Genomic DNA, 19,194 nt, shown 5'->3' with positions numbered 1-19,194 from the left:
CGTACGTGTACAACAGTCTCTTCTATTTTCTTCTTTTCCCCAAACTCTGTGTAGGGCATTACATGCTACTTTTTAAATGATATGTCACAGGTTCTGCCTGCCATCCTGGGCTGCTAAATTTATTCAGAGTTTGTACTGAATGCCCTAAAGGTCTTCTATCCACATGTAATATTCAGGTTCAGAAACTACTAGCAGCCACATTTTAGCCACACTCCATGTCAATTCAGGAACAAGAGAAAAATACTGAAAGGCTACAGTAGAGAAAAAAATGACACAGATTAGCAAAGACAAGAGGAACCAAGTGGGCCAGGGGGTCCAGAATCCTGATGGCCTTCCCAATGGGTATAATCCCTAGACAGATATATAGCTACCAATAGTCTAGGAGGTATTCTGTATCTTTATAAAACTTTGACACCAATCTCCTTAAGAAACCAACAAAAAACAAACTTATGTGATCTTGAGTTGATTCCTGTTGCTTATAAACATGAGTCCTAGCTAAACAAAAAAACTGTATTCTCGTGTAACAAGTGAGTGTCCCATGTAAGTTACCATGCAAGGTATTCTTCAGGCATTGAGCAACTTGTGGTATAAACTACAGATATCCCCCCAGTTTGGTGCTGATTCATTAATGAACATTTTTTTTAGTGTGTTCCAACCAGCTTCAAATCCAGCCCACATATATCTCATTCTTTCCCCAGGACACCTGAACTTTTAACCCTCACGACTTTTCAACTGTTTTACCCTCATCTTTAGTTCGCTTCCACTAGTCCGTGAAGCTTATCCTTCTCCCATGCATGGTTTCAGCCATACAATTTATCCCATAGATTGACGTCAATGAAGTAATGAATAATTTCTGCTTCCAAAACATCGGGCCATGCCCTTGGCCAAAGAATCACCCAAGGTTGGACTTTAGACAAGTTAGGTGCAACTCTAGGTGCGATTTTAAATTGATAATACTCAAGGAGACAAGAAAATGTCAACACCAGCACAGGTGTTACTTACTTCAAAAGAATACATACACAAAATCTATAATTAAAAGTCAGTTTCACACCAGAGGGCAGACAGCAGAAGCAAGAAGAACTACAATCCTTCAGCCTGCGGAATGAAAACCACATTCACAGAAAGACAGACAAAATGAAAAGGCAGAGGGCTATGTACCAGATGAAGGAACAAGATAAAACCCCAGAAAAACAACTAAATGAAGTGGAGATCGGCAACCTTTCAGAAAAAGAATTCAGAATAATGATAGTGAAGATGATCCAGGACCTCAGGAAAAAAATGGAGGCAAACATCGAGAAGATGCAAGAAATCTTTAACAAAGACCTAGAAAAATTAAAGAACAAACAAACAGAGAAGAACAATACAATAACTGAAATGAAAATACACTAGAAGGAATCAATAGCAGAATAACTGAGGCAAAAGAATGGATAAGTGACCTGGAAGACAGAAGGGTGGAATTCACTGCCATGGAACAGAATAAAGAAAAAAGAATGAAAAGAAAAGAAGACAACCTAAGAGACCTCTGGGACAACATTAAATGCAACAACATTCGCATTATACAGGTCCCAGAAGGAGAAGAGAGAGAGAAAGGACCCAAGAAAATATTTGAAGAGATTATAGTTGAAAACTTCCCTAACATGGGAAAGGAAATAGCCACCCAAGTCCAGGAAGTGCAGAGAGGCCCAGGCAGGATAAACTCAAGGAGAAACACACCGAGACACATAGTAATCAAACTGACAAAAATTAAAGACAAAGAAAAATTATTAAAAGCAACAAGGGAAAAAGGACAAATAACATACAAGGGAACTCCCATAAGGTTAACAGCTGATTTCTCAGCAGAAACACTACAAGCCAGAACAGAGGGGCACAATATATTTAAAGTGATGAAAGGGAAGAACCTACAACCAAGATTATTCTACCTGGCAAGGATCTCACTCAGATTCGATGGAGAAATCAAAAGCATTACAGACAAGGAAAAGCTAAGAGAATTCAGCACCACCAAACCAGCTCTACAACAAATGCTAAAGGAACTTCTCTAAGTGGGAAACACAAGAGAAAAAAAGGACCTATAAAAACAAACCCCAAACAATTAAGAAAATGGTAATAGGAACAAACATATTGATAATTACCTTAAATGTGAATGGACTGAATGCTCCAACCAAAAGACACAGGCTTGCTGAATGGATACAAATATAAGACCCATATATATGCTGTCTAGAAGAGACTTATTTCAGACCTAGGGACACATACAGACTGAAAGTAAGGGGATGGAAAAAGATATTCCATGCAAATGGAAATCAAAAGAAAGCTGGAGTAGCAACACTCATATCAGATAAAATAGACTTTAACATAAAGAATGTTACAAGAGACAAGGAAGGACACTACATAATGATCAAGGAATCAATCCAAGAAGAAGATATAACAATTATAAATAGATATGCACCCAACATAGGAGCACCTCAATATATAAGGCAAATGCTAACAGCTATAAAAGAGGAAATCGACAGTAACACAATAATAGTGGGGGACTTTAACACCTCACTAACACCAATGGACAGATCATCCAGACAGAAAATTAATAAGGAAACACAAGCTTTAAATGACACAATAGACAAGATAGATTTAATTGATACTTATAGGACATTCCATCCGAAAACAGCAGATTACACTTTCTTCTCAAGTGCACACAGAACATTCTCCAGGATAGATCACATCTTGGGTCACAAATCAAGCCTCAGTAAATTTAAGAAAACTGAAATCACATCAAGCATCTTTTCTCACCACAATGCTATGAGATTAGAAAATCAATCACAGGGGAAAAAATGTAAAAAACACAAACACATGGAGGCTAAACAATATGTAACTAAATAACCAAGAGATCACTGAAGAAATCAAAGAGGAAATCAAAAAATACCTAGAAACAAATGACAATGAAAACACGATGACCCAAAACCTATGGGATATAGCAAAAGCAGTTCGAAGAGGGAAGTTTACAGCAACACAATCCTACCTCAAGAAACAAGAAAAATCTTAAATAAACAATCTAACCTTACACCTAAAGGGACTAGAGAAAGAAGAACAAACAAAACCCAAAGTTAGTAGAAGAAAAGAAATCATAAAGATCAGAGCAGAAATAAACGAAATAGGAACAAAGAAAACAATATCAAAGATCAGTAAACTAAAGATGGTTCTTTGAGAAGATAAACCTTTAGCCAGACTCACCAAGAAATAAGAGGAAGAGGACTCAAATCAATAAAATTAGAAATGAAAAAAGAAGTTACAACGGACACCGCAGAAATATAAACCATCATAAGAGACTACTACAAGCAACTCTATGCCAATAAAATGGAAAACCTGGAAGAAATGGACAAAGTCTTAGAAAGGTAGAACCTTCTAAAACTGAACCAGGAAGAAATAGAAACCATGAACAGACCAATCACAAGCAATGAAATTGAAACTGTGATTTAAAATCTTCCAACAAACAAAAGTCCAGGACTAGATGGCTTCACAGGTGAATTCTATCAAACATTTAGAGAAGAGCTAACACCCATCCTTCTCAAACTCTTCCAAAAAATTGCAGAGGGAGGAATACTCCCAAACTCATTCTAAGAGGCCACCATCACCCTGATACCAAAACCAGACAAAGATACTACAAAAAAAGAAAATTACAGACCAATATCACTGAAGAATATAGATGCAAAAGTCCTCAACAAAATACTAGCAAACAGAATCCAACAACACACTGAAAGGATCATACACCATGATCAAGTGGGATTTATCCCAGGAATGCAAGGATTCTTCAATATACGCAAATCAATCAATGTGATACACCATATTAACAAACTGAAGAATAAAAACCATATGACCGTCTCAATAGATGCAGAAAAAGCTTTCAACAAAATTCATCACCCATTTATGATAAAAACCCTCCAGAAAGTAGGCATAGAGGGAACTTTCCTCAACATAATAAAGGCCATATAGACAAACCCACAGCCAACATTGTTCTCAACGGTGAAAAACTGAAAGCATTTCCTCTAAGATGAGGAACAAGACAAGGATGTCCACTTTCACCACTTTTATTCAACATAGTTTTGCAAGTCCTAGCAATGGCAGTTAGAGAAGAAAGAGAAATAAAAGGAATCCAAATTTGAAAAGAAGTAAAACTGTCACTGTTTGCAGATGACATGATACTGTATGTAGAAAATCCCGAAGATGCTACCAGAAAACTACTAGAGCTCAGCAACGAATTCAGTAAAGTTGCAGGATACAAAATTAATACACAGAAATCTCTTACAATTCTATAACTAACAATGAAAGATCAGAAAATGAAATTAAGAAAACAATCCCACTTACCAACCCATCAAAAAGAATAAAATACCTAAGAAGAAACCTACCTAGGGAAACAAAAGACCTGTACTCTAAAAACTATAAGACGCTGATGAAAGAAACTATAAGATGCTGATGAAAGAAACTGAAGATGACACAAATAGATGGAAAGACATTACACATTCTTGGATTGGAAGAATCAGTATTGTCAGAATGACTATATTACCCAAAGCAATCTACAAATTCAATCCTATCAAATTACCAATGGCATGTTTTACAGAACTAGAACAAAAAATCTTAAAATTTGTATGGAGACACAAAAGACCCCAAATAGCCACAGCAATCTTGAGGGAAAAAAGCAGAAGTGGAGGAATCAGGCTCCCTGACTTCAGACTATACTACAAAGCTACAGTAATCAAGACAATATGGTACTGGCACAAAAACAGAAATATAGATCAATGGAACAGATAGAAAGCCCAGACATAAACCCAATGCACCGATGGTCAACTAATCTATGACAAAGGAGGCAAGGATATAAAATGGAGAAAAGACAATGTCTCCAATAAGTGGTGATGGGAAAACTGGACAGCTACATGTAAAAGAATGAAATTAGAACACTCCCTTACACTGTACACAAAAATAAACTCAAAATGGATTAAAGACCTAAATATAAGACAGGACACTATAAAACTCTTAGAGGAAAACATAGGAAGAACACTCTTTGATATAAATCACAGCAAGATCTTTTTTGACCCACCTTCTAGAGTAATGGAAATAAAAACAAAAATAAACAAATGGGACCTAATGAAACTTAAAAACTTTTGCACAGCAAAGGAAACTATAAACAAGACGAAAAGATAACCCTCAGAATGGGAGAAAATATTTGCAAATGAATCAATGAACAAAGGATTAATCTCCAAAATATATAAACAGCTCATGCAGCTCAATATTAAAGAAACAAACAACCCAATCAAAAAATGGGCAGAAGATCTAAACAGACCTTTCTCCAAAGAAGATATACAGATGACCAAGAGGCACATGAGAAGAAGCTCAACATCACTAATTTTTGAAGAAATGCAAATCAAAACTACACCTCACACCAGTTAGAATGGGTATCATCAGAAAATCTATAAACAATAAACGCTGGAGAGGCTGTAGATCAAAGAGGACCCTCTTGCACTGTTGGTGGGAATGTAAATTGATACAGCCACTATGGAGAACAGTATGGAGGTTCCTTAAAAAACTAAAACTAGAATTATCACATGACCCAGCAATCCCACTACTGGGCAAATACCCAGAGAAAACCATAATTCAAAAAGACACATGCACCCCAATGTTCATTGCAGCACTATTTACAATAGCCAGGTCATGGAGCAACCTAAATGCCCATTGACAGACAAATGGATAAAGAAGATGTGGTACATATATACAATGGAATATTACTCAGCCATAAAAAGGAACGAAATGGGGTCATTTGCAGAGACTGTCATACAGAATGAAGTAAGTCAGAAAGAAAAACAAATATCGTATATTAATGCATACATGTGGAATCCAGGAAAATAGTACAGATGAACTGGTTTGCAAGGCAGAAACAGAGACACAGAGGTAGAGAACAAATGTATGGACACCAAGGGGGAAAAGCACGGGCCGGGGGTGGGAGGGTGGTGGTGGTGGTGTGATGAATTGGGAGATTGGGATTGACATATATACACTAATATGTATAAAATAGATAACTAATAAGAACCTGCAGTATAAAAAAAATTCGAAAAAAAGTAAATAAAAACAATAATATAAAGTGACATTTTTTCATTCAATAACTTAAAAAAAAAGTCAGTTTCACATGAAAAGATGCACACTCAGCATTAGCCATTAAGGGAGGAAAACTCAAAACCACAGTAAGATACCACTTCACACTCATGAGAATGCCTATCGTCAAAAAGATAGATAATCACAAGTATTAGCAAGGATGTAAAGAAGCCTCATATGTCACTGATGGAAATGGAAAATGGTGCAGCTCCTTCGGAAAATAGTCTGGTAGTTCCTAAAATAGTAAACCTAGAGTTACTGTATGACCCAGCAGTTTCATTCCTTGGTAAATGATAACATATGTCCACAAAAAATCTTGTACGTGAATGTCATACCAGCATTACTTGCAATAGCCAAAGAGTGGAAATAACCCAAGTGTCCATCAACAGATGAATGGATAAATAAAATATATAAATCCATACAATGCAATATTATTTGGCAATAAAAAGAAATGAAGTGCTGATACGTGCCACAACACGGATGAAACTTGAAAACATTATGCTAAGTGAAAGAAGCTAGACACAAAAGACCATACCTTGTACGATTCCACTTATACGAGATATCCAGAACAGGCAAATCTGGAGACAAATTAGGTTAATGGTTGCCTGGGGCTGGAGATGGGTGGAGAGGTTTGGGGGCAAATGAGGAGTGACTGGTAATGGTACAGAGCTTCTTTTGTTCTAAAAATGATTGTGGGGATGGTTGTCAAACTCTGTGAATATACAAAACACTACTGAAGTGTACACTTTAAATGGATGAATTGTATGATATGTAAATTATAGCTCACTAAAGTTGTTTAAAAGAAAAAGTCCATTAGAAGGTAATCAATCCCATTACCAGTCACGATATAAAGAAAAGGAATGTACTTGGTACCATAGTTTTTCTAGTACATTAAAATGGTCAAAATTCTAAAGTTAACATACACAACTTTCATAAAGCAGGCTATACATCTAATTTAATACAGCTTGCATTATACCGGATTGGGTAGGAACAGGGGCTTTGGAATCAGAAGTAGTTTGAATCCCAACCCCACCACTCAAAAGCTGAATGACCTCTGATGCTCCACTTAACTTCTCCAAGCCACAGTTTACCTATATGTAAAGTAAGGAAAGAAATAGTGCCTCTCTCACTGGATTATTTTGAAAAATGAATGAAATAACTCATATAAACTGCTAAGCAAGGACCTGGCATAAAGCAGCACTCCAATACTAGCTTTATAAATCCACAAATACATACATACATAAAACTAACAACAAAACCAACAAGTTCTTTTTTTAAAAAATTTTTTATTTATTTATTTATTTTTGGCTGTGTTGGGTCTTCGTTTCTGTGCGAGGGCTTTCTCTAGTTGCGGTGAGCAGGGGCCACTCTTCATCGCGGTGCACGGGCCTCTCACTGTCATGATCTCTCCTGTTATGGAGCACAAGCTCCAGACGCGCAGCCTCAGTAGTTGTGGCTCACGGGCCTAGTTGCTCCGCGGCATGTAGGATCTTCCCAGACCAGGGCTCGAACCCGTGTCCCCTGCATTGGCAGGCAGATTCCCAACCACTGCGCCACCAGGGAAGCCCCAACAAGTTCTTATATGCAATGTACCAAGCCTTTCGAGAGGACACAGATAATGCAGTCTCCTTCTTCAATTATAATACCAAGCAGACCAATGAAACACTGAGAAGAGATTTGTGCAGGAAACATTTAAACTGGGTCAAGAGGAAATTCCTGAATCAGAGATTAAAACGGGGGAAGGAATGGAACAAAATGGTAAGCATCACTCACATGCAATGCTTTTGTGAGCTCATATGCAAACACCAGAGACCCACGTGGCTAGAAGTCTCAGCATTCATCAGTCAATTATGTACCTGTATGCAGAGCCACAAGGAAACATGAAAACCACTGCCTAAAAGCACAGGTGACACAAAGCATGACTATGCAGGCTCACACCCGTTTAGTACCAACCTAAGATGAGGAGGAAATGAACAGCAAAGAGATTAGTTATATATTTTGACAAAGTCACAATAGCAAATCAAATACATAAAATCTCCAATCTCAACATTTCTGACCACTAGCTATCAGGCTGCTCTGATATAAAAAAATAAAAAAATAAATTATCACAAAGCCTAACAACTTCCTGACAGCTCTTTGGTCTCTTTTTTCCCCAAACACAGAATAACTCCAATGACCCTGTTCTCCAAATAAAGTAGCCAGTGAGAGGAATGTAGTATACAGAATGACACAGACTTGAAGTATCTGTGCTCTTCCTTTTTATACTGTATAAAACAAAATCTTTAAAAATTGGCAGTCAGTTGATGATACTTAAAATGAGATAATAAAAATCAAGGTCTTTCCCTATCGCTTCACTGGTGAATTCTGCCAAACATTTAAAGAATAAATGCCAACCCATCCCAAACCCTTCCAAAAACTTAAAGAGGAGGAAACACTTCCAAACTCATGAGGCCAAAATTACCCTACCAAAGCCAGACAAGGGCACTACAAGAAAATTACAGGCCAATATCCCTGATGAAATAGATGTAAAAGTCAACAAAATACTAGCAAACCAAATTCAACAGTGCATTAAAAGGATCATAACACATAATCAAGTAGGGTTTATCCCTGGATATAAGGACAGTTCAACATAAGCATACATGTGAAACACCACATTAACAGAATGAAGGGGAAAAAACATACAATCATCTCAATAGATGCAGGAAAAGCAGTTGACAAAATTCAACATCTTTTCATGATAAAAACTTTCAACAATTTAGGTATAGAAGGATATCTGACAAGCCCACAGCTAACATCATTCTCAATGGTGAAAAACTGAAAGCTTTTACTCTAAGATCAGGAACAAGACAAAGATGCCCACTCTCAACACTTCTATTCAACATATTACTGGAAATTGCACCCAAAGCAATTAGGTAAGAAAAAGAAATAAAAAGTATCCAAAAAATCAGAAGGGAATAAGTTAAATTGTCTCTGCAAGTGAAATGATCTTGTATCAGAAAACCCTAAAGATTCCACAAAAAAAACTGTTAGAACTACACATACAAAAATCAGTTGCATTTCTATACACAAACAATACCTATGCAAAAAAGAAATTAAGAAAACAATCCCATTTATAATGGCATCCAAAAGAATAAAATACTTAGGAATAAATTTAACCAAAGAGGTGAAAGATCTACACACTGAAAACTATAAAGCACTGATGAAAGAAACTGAAGAAACAAATAAATGGAAAGATATCCCATGTTCAAAGATTGGTAGAATTAATATTGTTAAAATGTCCCATAACTACTCAAAGTGACCTACAGATTCAGGGCAATCCCTTTCAAAATTCCAGAATTCCAAGCATTTTTTCACAGAAATAGGAAAAGAAAACTAAAATGCATATGGAACCACAAAGGATCCCAAATAACCAAAGCAATCTTGAGCAAGAAAGAACAAAACTGGAGACATCACACTTCCTGATTTTTAAATATTTTACAGAGCCACAGTAATCAAAACAGTATGATATTTGCATTAAAAGCAGACATATAGGCCACTGGAACAAAATAGAGGACCTAGAAATAAACCAATGCATATGTGGTCAGTTAATTTACGACAAAGGAACCAAGAATATACAACATCTCTTCAATAAATGGTTTGGGGAAAACTGGATATCCACATTCAGAAGAATGATACTGAACCCTATCTCACACTATATATAAAAATCAACTCAAAATTGATTAACAACTTAAACATAAGACATGAAGCTATAAAACTCATAGAAGAAAACATAGGGAAAAAAACTGCTATACCTTGGTCTGGGCAATAATTTTTTTGGACCTGACACAGCTAAGATAAGAAAAAATAAATAAGTGGGACTACATCAAACTAAAAAGCTTCTGCATAGCAAAGGAAACTATCACCAGAGTGAAAAGATGACCTATGAAGTTTGAGAAAATATTTGCAAATCATTACCAGAGGTTAATATCCACAATATATAAAAGAATATATATATCAAACAACTCAATATCAAAAAAAGAAGATAACTGAATTTCAAAATGCGCAAAGGCCCTGTATAGATATTTCTCAAAAGAAGACATACATAGGGCCAACATGCATATGAAAAGGGGCTCAACATCACTCATCATCAGAGAAATGGAAATCAAAACCACCATGAGATATCACTTCACACCTGTTAGAATGGCTATTGTCAAAAAGACAAAAGATAACAAGTGTCAGCAAGGATGTAGGGAGAAGGGAACCCTTGCACACCAAGTGGGAGTTTGTACAGCCATTAAGGAAAACATTGTGGAGAATGCTCAACAAATTAAAAATAGAACTACCAGACCTCCCTGGTGGCACAGCGGTTAAGAATCCACCTGCTAATGCAGCGGACACAGGTTCGAGCCCTGGTCCAGGAAGATCCCACATGCCATGGAGCAACTAAGCCCATGGGCCACAACTACTGAGCCTGCACTCTAGAGCCCGTGAACCACAACTACCAAGCCCTCGTGCCACAACTATTGAAGCCCATGCACTGCATCTACTGAAGCCTGCGTGCCACAACTACTGAAGCCCGTGCACCTAGAGCCCGTGCTCCACAACGAGAAGCCACCACAATGAGAAGCCCACATACCACAACGAAGAGTAGCCCCTGCTCACCACAACAAGAGAAAGCCTGCACACAGCAACAAAGACCCAATGCAGCCAAAAATAAAAAATAAATTAAAAAAAAATAGAACTACCATATGATTCAGCAATCCCACTTCTGGGTATACATCCAAAAGAAATGAAATCTGGATCTTGAATAGATATGTACACTCCCATGTTCACTACAGCATTATTCAAAATAGCCAAGATATGGAAATATGGAACAACCTAAGTATCCATCAACAGATGAATGGATAAAGGAAATGAGGTTTTATATATATGTCAATATTATTCAGCTTTGAAAAAGAAGGCAATTTGTCCTTGAAAAGAAAGCAATCCTGCTATTTGCAACAAATGGAAGAACCTGGAGGACATTATATGCTAAGTTAAGTACACCAGACACAGAAAGACAAATACTGCATGAGCTCACTTATGTGGAATGTACACGAGTCACACTCATAAAAGAAGAGAGTAGAATGATGGTTGCCAGGGGCAAGGGGTGGGGAAAATGAGGAGGTGTTGGTCAAAGAGTACGAAGTTTCAGTTATACAGTATGAATAAGATCTGGATATCTAATATACAACGTGGTGACTATAGTTAATAATACTGTACTGTATTTCAATACTGTATTGAAATTTGCTAAGAGAGCAGATCTTAAGTATTCATACCACAAAAAAAGGTAACTATGTTACGTGATGTGTGGTCATCATTCCACAATGTATATGTACATCATGTTGTATACCTTAAATATAAACAATGCTTATTGGTCAATTATACCTCAGTAAATCTGGGGGAAAATAAAAAGTCAAGGTCTTTGCTATAAAAAGCACAGCAAATAAACTTAAAAATAAATAAAGGTGTATGATTCAAAATAGTGCAAAATAGCAACCTATGTAACATTTTTAGTTTAAGAATTACATTTCAAAAAAAAAAAAAACAAGGGCTTCCCTGGTGGCGCAGTGGTTGAGAGTCCGCCTGCCGATGCAGGGGACACGGGTTCATGCCCCGGTCCGGGAAGATCCCACACGCCACGGAGCGGCTGGGCCCGTGAGCCATGGCCGCTGAGCCTGTGCTCCGCAATGGGAGAGGCCACAACAGTGAGAGGCCCGTGTATCGCAAAAAAAAAAAAAAAGAATTACACTTCTGTGTCTTCAATATGGGCAATTAATCATTTTCACCTTTGTGAACTACTACAGTGTACTGTAATGTCTGAATCATATTTCTCAGTATCATAAATATCTTTAAAACGTATAAAACACAATCACCTTAATTATAAACTTAGAACACTTAGAATAAAATGTTTTATTTATTCCTAGCGTCTCAATCTAAACATACGGTGATTCTCTAAGTGCCATGGGCCACTGAGCAGTATGAAGACTTTGCAGAATGATGTTTAGAGAAGACCTATCTTGTGCCTGACTCTGGGCTATATGTAACTCACCAGGAACTCAAAAAATTGGGAAGCGCATCCCGTCCCCACACCTCTTCACACACCCAGTTTTCTCACTCTGCCTTGCAAACAAGTTCCAAATGTGCTTTCACAGACTACCCCAACTGGCCCTGGCCTTACCCGTACTGCACCCCTTCCTAATTCAGGTTGTCCTTCCCACTGGCAGCTCCAGGTATGCCAAGGGAAACAGCAGTTCTTGTGTCCACATTTGGTTGCATGTATCGTGTTGTCCTTATGTATCTACATCCTAAAGTTACACACCAACAAGCTGTGTCCATGTAAACAAGCAAGCCTGTGAATTACAAAAAGCAGAGCTCATGACATCATTTGGGGCCCCTGATTTCGTTAATTCCAGCTTAATTTGCTGATATTTTGCACTCTGCAGTACGAAAATCTGGAATGGAAAATGAAAAGACGTTTCCAAGGTTATGCCACAAATCATCAGAAAGATCTGGGCCAGTGGACAGACAGGTTTCCTGATCTGACAGGTGCTCCTCTATCCGCTGGGACCTGCCATTTCAAAATTATCATCTGCAGTTGAACACCTAAGGAGCGATACAAATTGCTAGAATCTAAATGGAACATGTGAAGACACTGGCTCGCAGATGGCACATTCTTGTAGCTCACTCTGGGCTGTGCATCCTGTTGTGTTCACAGATGTGTCCCGGGTGTCTAGCACAGCACTGGACACACAGGAATTCTGATTTGAATGAGTGGATCAAACAATTAGGATACTCAGGGAAATATCTAACACCCAAAAAGGGGCTTTGGAAATAAAAGTAATCAAAGAAACACATCATCAAGTAAAAAAAGTGTCAAAGAGGGAAGGTGCCTCATTTTTTTATTAATTTTCTAACTTCCTTGAGTTATTCTAGATTTTATTTTATACTTCAGGACCGTTTGAGTTTGTTTTAAATATAAAAATCAGAGTCAACAGAAGTCCATCTCGACTGCTCACTTGTGTAGTTCCCTGTGTTTCCTATGGCTCAATTTCTTTACCTGTAAAATGGGGATAATAATTGTATCTACATCACAGAGTTATGATAGGTTAAATAAATTGGAAACTGGTAAGCACTATATAAGTGTTACCTATCAATATAATTAAACACCCATTCATTCATGTATTAGAAAAAAGAGGGGCTTCCCTGGTGGCACAGTGGGTAAGGATCTGCCTGCCAATGCAGGGGACACGGGTTTGAGTCCTGGTCCGGGAAGATCCCACGTGCCACGGAGCAACTAAGTACGTTAGCCATAACTACTGAGCCTGCGCTCTAGAGCCCATGAGCCACAACTACTGAGCCCAACTGCCACAACTACTGAAGCCCGCGCACCTAGAGCCCGTGCTCCGCAATGAGAGAAGCCACCCAATGAGAAGCCCGCGCACCGCAACGAAGAGTAGCCCCCACTTGTCGCAACTAGAGAAAGCCTGTGCACGGCAACCAAGACCCAACACAGCCAAAAAATAAATAAATAAATAAATTTAAAACAAACAAACAAAAAAGGAAACAAGATAAGAGGATGGAAGGAAGGGTATGGGCTGCCGGCAGCACCTAGCTCTGTTTCCACTAGCCAGGGTTCAGCAAATATGTTCTGCAAAGGGACAGACAGTAAATATTTTAGGCTTTCCGGGCCATATGGTCTCTATCACACCTACTCAACTCTGCCACCACAGTGTGAAAGCAGCCAGAGGCAGTATATGAATGAACGGGCATGGCCGCATTCCAATAAAACTTTATTCACGGACACTGAAATTGGATTTCATACAGTTTCCTTATATCACGAAGTGTTATTCTCCTTATGATTTTTTTTCAACCATTTAAAAATATAAAACTCAGTCTTAGCTAAAGGCAGTGGTCCCCAATGTTTTTGGCACCAGGGACTGGTTTCGTGGAAGACAACGCTTCCACGGACCAGGGGCGGGGTGATGGTTTCGGGATGTTTCCAGTGCCTTATATTTACTCACACTGTATCTCTATTATTATTCCATCAGCTCCACCTCAGATCATCAGGCATTAGATGCCAGAGGGTGGGGACCTCTGGTTTAAGGGACAAACAAAAGAGGCAGCGGACCAGATTTGGTCTTTGGGTCCTGAGGTGCTTGCCACTGTGCTAAGCACCAGGTATACACACTTTGCTCAACTGCATTTTATATTCATCTGAAGTGGCCGGTTCGCTGGATGATCACCATCCCCTGCCTTGGACCCTGACATTTAATCTCTTATTTCTAACCTTCAGAGAGAGAGATTTGAACCACTATTTGATGAACTATCTAACCTACTTAATGAGAACAAGCTTCAATTTATCTATTTTAGCACTGGTGTTCCACTTTATAAACCAATTCCTAAAGTTCACATTTATAACCATAAACGTCAGGCCTCCACTCTGAGTTTCAGCCTCTTCATTCCGCGCCCCACCATGAACTACATCCAACGTGACAAATTTATTTCATTACATTCAGTAGCCAGGGATATTTCTAGCAGTGGGGGAAAAAAACAAAAACAAAAACAAAAACCCTGGAATATATCTCTTTTCTGTACAAGCTTCCTCATCTTAAACAGACATCTGTTTAATCTTACCAGAAATTTTTTTTGAGAGAGCACAAAGACTTTTTGCAAAGCAAGAGTGAGAGAACACGTAAGTGAGCACTCTGGTCTTGGGGGGAAGTCCCACTACCCATCCTGAGTACCCACCTCTCTACATATGATATTAATGGACACCATATTTTCCATCTTGATTAAATAACTGGTGATGTAAAAACAAAGCATTACTTGAATACACTTGAAATCACCAGAACAAGACCTCAGGACTCCAACACTGTTCATTGCTCCACACATCTCTAAAGTATTTTGAGATCTTCGCTAATAAACAGTTTGTAAAACCTTTATTTTATTACTACCAAAAATGACAAATAATTCATCAGTATGTATGAGAACTTCACTATCCTACCCTTTAGAAACACCCCTTCCAATTTAAACTTCACCTTGACTTTTACTATTCCTATGTATTGAAATGAGCTCATCTCATGAGAATGCCTTCAAAGCCAGAATTAGGAACATGGGAACATCTACACAATCACAGATGTTGTGAGAATTAAGAATACCATTAGGGAGATTCCAGGAGGTGAATCATTACATTAGTTCAAAAGGAAAACATGATCCCTAGGATCCGAGACCAAGAGTCAGCTTTTAGGCAAAACTTCATTACTTCATTATGGTTCTTGAAGAGTGAAAAGACCCCCCAAAAAATCAAAAAACAAAAACTTATATAAATGCATATTGCACTATCTGATCAAGCCTAGAGCTTTCTAAATGAACCTACGCCAGAATACAACGACATCCACCTGATAAAAACAACAACTTTTGAACTGTATGCTGCTGAATTCCAACGTACTGAAAAGTGGACGATTCTCACTCTACTTTCATTATGTTAAAAGCGATGGCTAACTTTTCTGAGATCAAAACCAAAGCTCAAAGATTCCGAGTAGCAAAAGACTCTGGGTCCCTTTTTCCAGAATCATCTCTAAGAGCAGGGAAGAAGGGTCAGACCTGGGCACGCCCATCAGGGGGCCCCCTCTGCCCCTCCACCAGCCATGCTCTTCCCAGAAGACAAGCAGACGCACACGCACACAGGCCAGCCCTCCCCCTCTCCAGAACACACCCAGGTACGCTGGCCCTAGTGCAAAGCCTCTCCGAAGACTTTCTTAGTTCTCTCCTACCAAGTGTGGGGTTAGAGACTGTGCACTCCTATGCCCCAGGACAGCCACCTGTGGGGTTTGTAGAGGGTGCTTGTTTATGTAGGTTGTCGTGTCCACAGTCCAAGATGGAGCCGGGGGTGGCGGGATAAGGATGGGCCATGGGCTAGGGGCTGGCTACCCCTCACCTCCAATATCCCTTGTGGTATTTCAAGGAGTCTAATCATCCTAAATCTGAATCCAGTTTAACAGGTCACTATGAAAGTTTATTTGTTAAGGTAGGAGAATAAAACATGTTTTATTTTATAATTTATTAGCTTGGTTTACAACTTTTTATAAATTTATATATTTAGACATAGGTTATAGAAGCCTTACTTTGTACTCTTGCCTCAGACCAGCTTTTCTACAAAAAGAGACAGTGGATATTTAAAACTAAATTTTTTTTTAAAGTTGCTAGGCATATACTCCCATTCCAGAAATCATGAAAAAATCTTTTTAAGTTGAGTTATGGTTTGCTTGCCTTGTTAAAAATGAATAATGAGGGAATTCCCTGGTGGTCCAGTGGTTAGGATTCCACGCTTTCACTGCCAAAGGCACTGGTTCAGTCCCTGGTTGGGGAATCAAGATTCCACATCCCACAAGCCGCAGGGCATGGCTGGAAAAAAAGAATAATGAGAATGGATAAAGAAGGGGTGGTGTGTGTGTGTGTGTGTGTGTGCGCATGCATTGTGTGTGTGTGCGCACACACACACACACACACAGGAATATTACTGAGCCGTAAAAAAGAATGAGATTATGTCATTTGCGACAACATGGATGGACCCAGAGACTGTCATACTAAGTGAAGTAAGTCAGATAGAGAAAGACAAATACCATGTGATATCACTTATATGTGGAATCTAAAATATGACACAAATCTAGAAAACAGAAACAGACTCACAGACGTAGAGAACAAATCTGTGGTTGAGGGTTGGGGGGTGCGGCTACGGGGCAGGGATGGACTGGGAGTTTGGGATCAGCAGATGCAAACTATCTTATATATATATATATATACACACATATATATATATATACACACACATATATGTATGTATGTATGTTTATATGTATATATATGTATATAACTGAATCACTTTGCTGTCCACCAGAAACTAACACAACATTGTAAATCAACTATACTTCAATAAAATAAATTTTTTAAAAAATTCACAAGAAGCCTATGAATATTCTTTAAAAAAAAAAAGAATAATGAAAAGCAACAGGATGCCTGGGTCAACTTATGTCCATTTCTGGGGTTGCTCTTCAGGCACTGCTACTCCATGCGCCCCCATCCCCCCAGCTGCATCCTCCACCTCTCCGCCAGAAGACGTCCAGGAGATACAAACACTCCTACAACCCAAGCAGTCACATCAAGCATTATAAAATATACATGCATCTGATCCCCCGGACTCCACATGAATGATTCCCCTCCACCAGCACTAAGGGTAATGGCTAAAATATATTTGGATTTTTTAAGGGAAGAATTTCAGTACCTCCTTGGAGGTCAGTCGTTCAAGGGACTTCTAAGTTAGCTATTCTGCAAAGCTGACAGTCTTTGTTTGAATGTTGATTATCATAAAACGTCACTTAAGAAGCAGTTTTCATGGAAACAGAACCAGCATTTAGAATGCCCCTAAATCTTTCCTGTCTTTACCACTATTATAAGATATAATTACCATATGTCCTACATTTTCCAAGACAGCTCCAATTTCATGTGTTTTGTTACATTAAATTAATAGATAAACTTGTACTGAATTTTAAAATTTTTCTTTTTTTACCTTTGTCAAATTTATACAACTGAGTACATATTTTTTCATAATCAGAAAAAATAAAACTTCCTTTAATATATATATGATATAAACATACATATATATTATATCCACACAAAAATCTGCACACAAATGTTTATAGCATCTTTATTCATAATTGCCAAAACCTGGAAGCAACGAAGACATTCTTCGGTCTATAAGTGGATAAATAAACTAGGGTAGGTCATACAATAGAATATTACTCAGCGCTAAAAAGAAATGAGCTATCAAACCACAAAAAGACATGGAAGAGCCTTAAATGTGTATTACTAAGTGAAAGAAGACAATCTGAAAAGGCTACATACTGCATGATTCCAATTATATGACATTCTGGAAAAGGCAAAACTGCGGAGATAATAAAAAGATCAGTGGTTGCCAGGGATTAGGGAGGAGGGAGGGATAATTAGGTGGAGCACAGAGGATTTTTAGGGCAGTGAAACTCTTCTGTAGGATACTATAATGCTGGATACAGATCATTATGCATTTGTCAAAACTCACAGAACGTACAACACAAAGAGTGAACCCTAATGTAACTACGGACTCTGGGTGATAATGACGTGTTGATACAGGTTCACAGATTCTAACAACTGACCCACTCTGTGGGCGGGGGTGGGGGGGTGGTTTGAAGAGGAGAGGCTGGGGGTCGGGGCAGGGGTGAGGGGCAAGAGGTGTGCAGAACTCTCTGTGCTGTGAACCCAAAACAACTATAAAAAATAATTCTATTCATTTTTACACACACACACACAGAGATACACACATGGGCTAGTCAGAACACATGAGTTGATTCAGGGCTCAAATTGATGATGACTCTGCTGCCAGCACTGGGCAGCCATTCCCTCCAGGTCCTTGCTGGTAAGTCTTGGTTTCTTCTACGGTGTGGAGTGATCCTAGTGCATACCAACAAGCTACAGACCCTATTTCAAAACTAATAAGACTGAGCTGTCTGGAGACGGCCCTGCTTCTTGAGGGGCTGTTTCTAGTGAGGTAACAAATAGCCCAACACAGATCACCGCTCACCTCCAAAGCGAAGCCACCCGCTGGGGAGAGCTCCTCTGAGCTGGTGTAACAGTAAGAAGGGCTTTCACAAGAGCAGCAGAGACAGGCCGGGGTTATCTAAACACAGCAAGTCACCCCATATGCCAAACAGACAAAGAGGAGACCTTTGCTGTATTTTCTAGGACAGGAGAACTTATTGTCCAACCCAACTGAGAAAACAGATGTGATTACATTTCTCCACATAAATGAACTTACCTAGAGGATAAGAGGGTAGTAAAAGGTGCTAGACAGGAGAATAAATATTGACTAAGACATCTATCTTGCGGAGGGGACACGTGTTCCTTTGGCTGTCAGCTGAAAACTTCTGTTATCCGCATTTGAGAGGTTACCAAAAGAGGTTACCAAAAGGATGCAGGACGCGTGGAATTCATTAACAGCTATCTATGAAA

The 19,194-nt window shown here is 38.7% G+C and overlaps 1 protein-coding gene across 1 annotated transcript in view; it reads right to left on the bottom strand.

Moving 5' to 3' along the window:
• The window catches only part of TIAM1 (TIAM Rac1 associated GEF 1), a gene marked incomplete at its 5' end in the record, with an annotated part of 524,442 nt that overhangs the window by 234,677 nt on the left and 270,571 nt on the right, over nt 1-19,194 (bottom strand). The gene's annotated exons all lie outside the window — the stretch shown is intronic.

Source organism: Mesoplodon bidens (genome assembly GCF_964165515.1).
Source record: "Mesoplodon bidens genome assembly, chromosome: 5".
In the NCBI taxonomy this organism is placed as follows: Eukaryota; Metazoa; Chordata; class Mammalia; order Artiodactyla; family Ziphiidae; genus Mesoplodon; species Mesoplodon bidens.
Note: the sequence above shows the minus strand (reverse complement) of the source record. Positions and strands in the feature narration are given on the sequence as shown.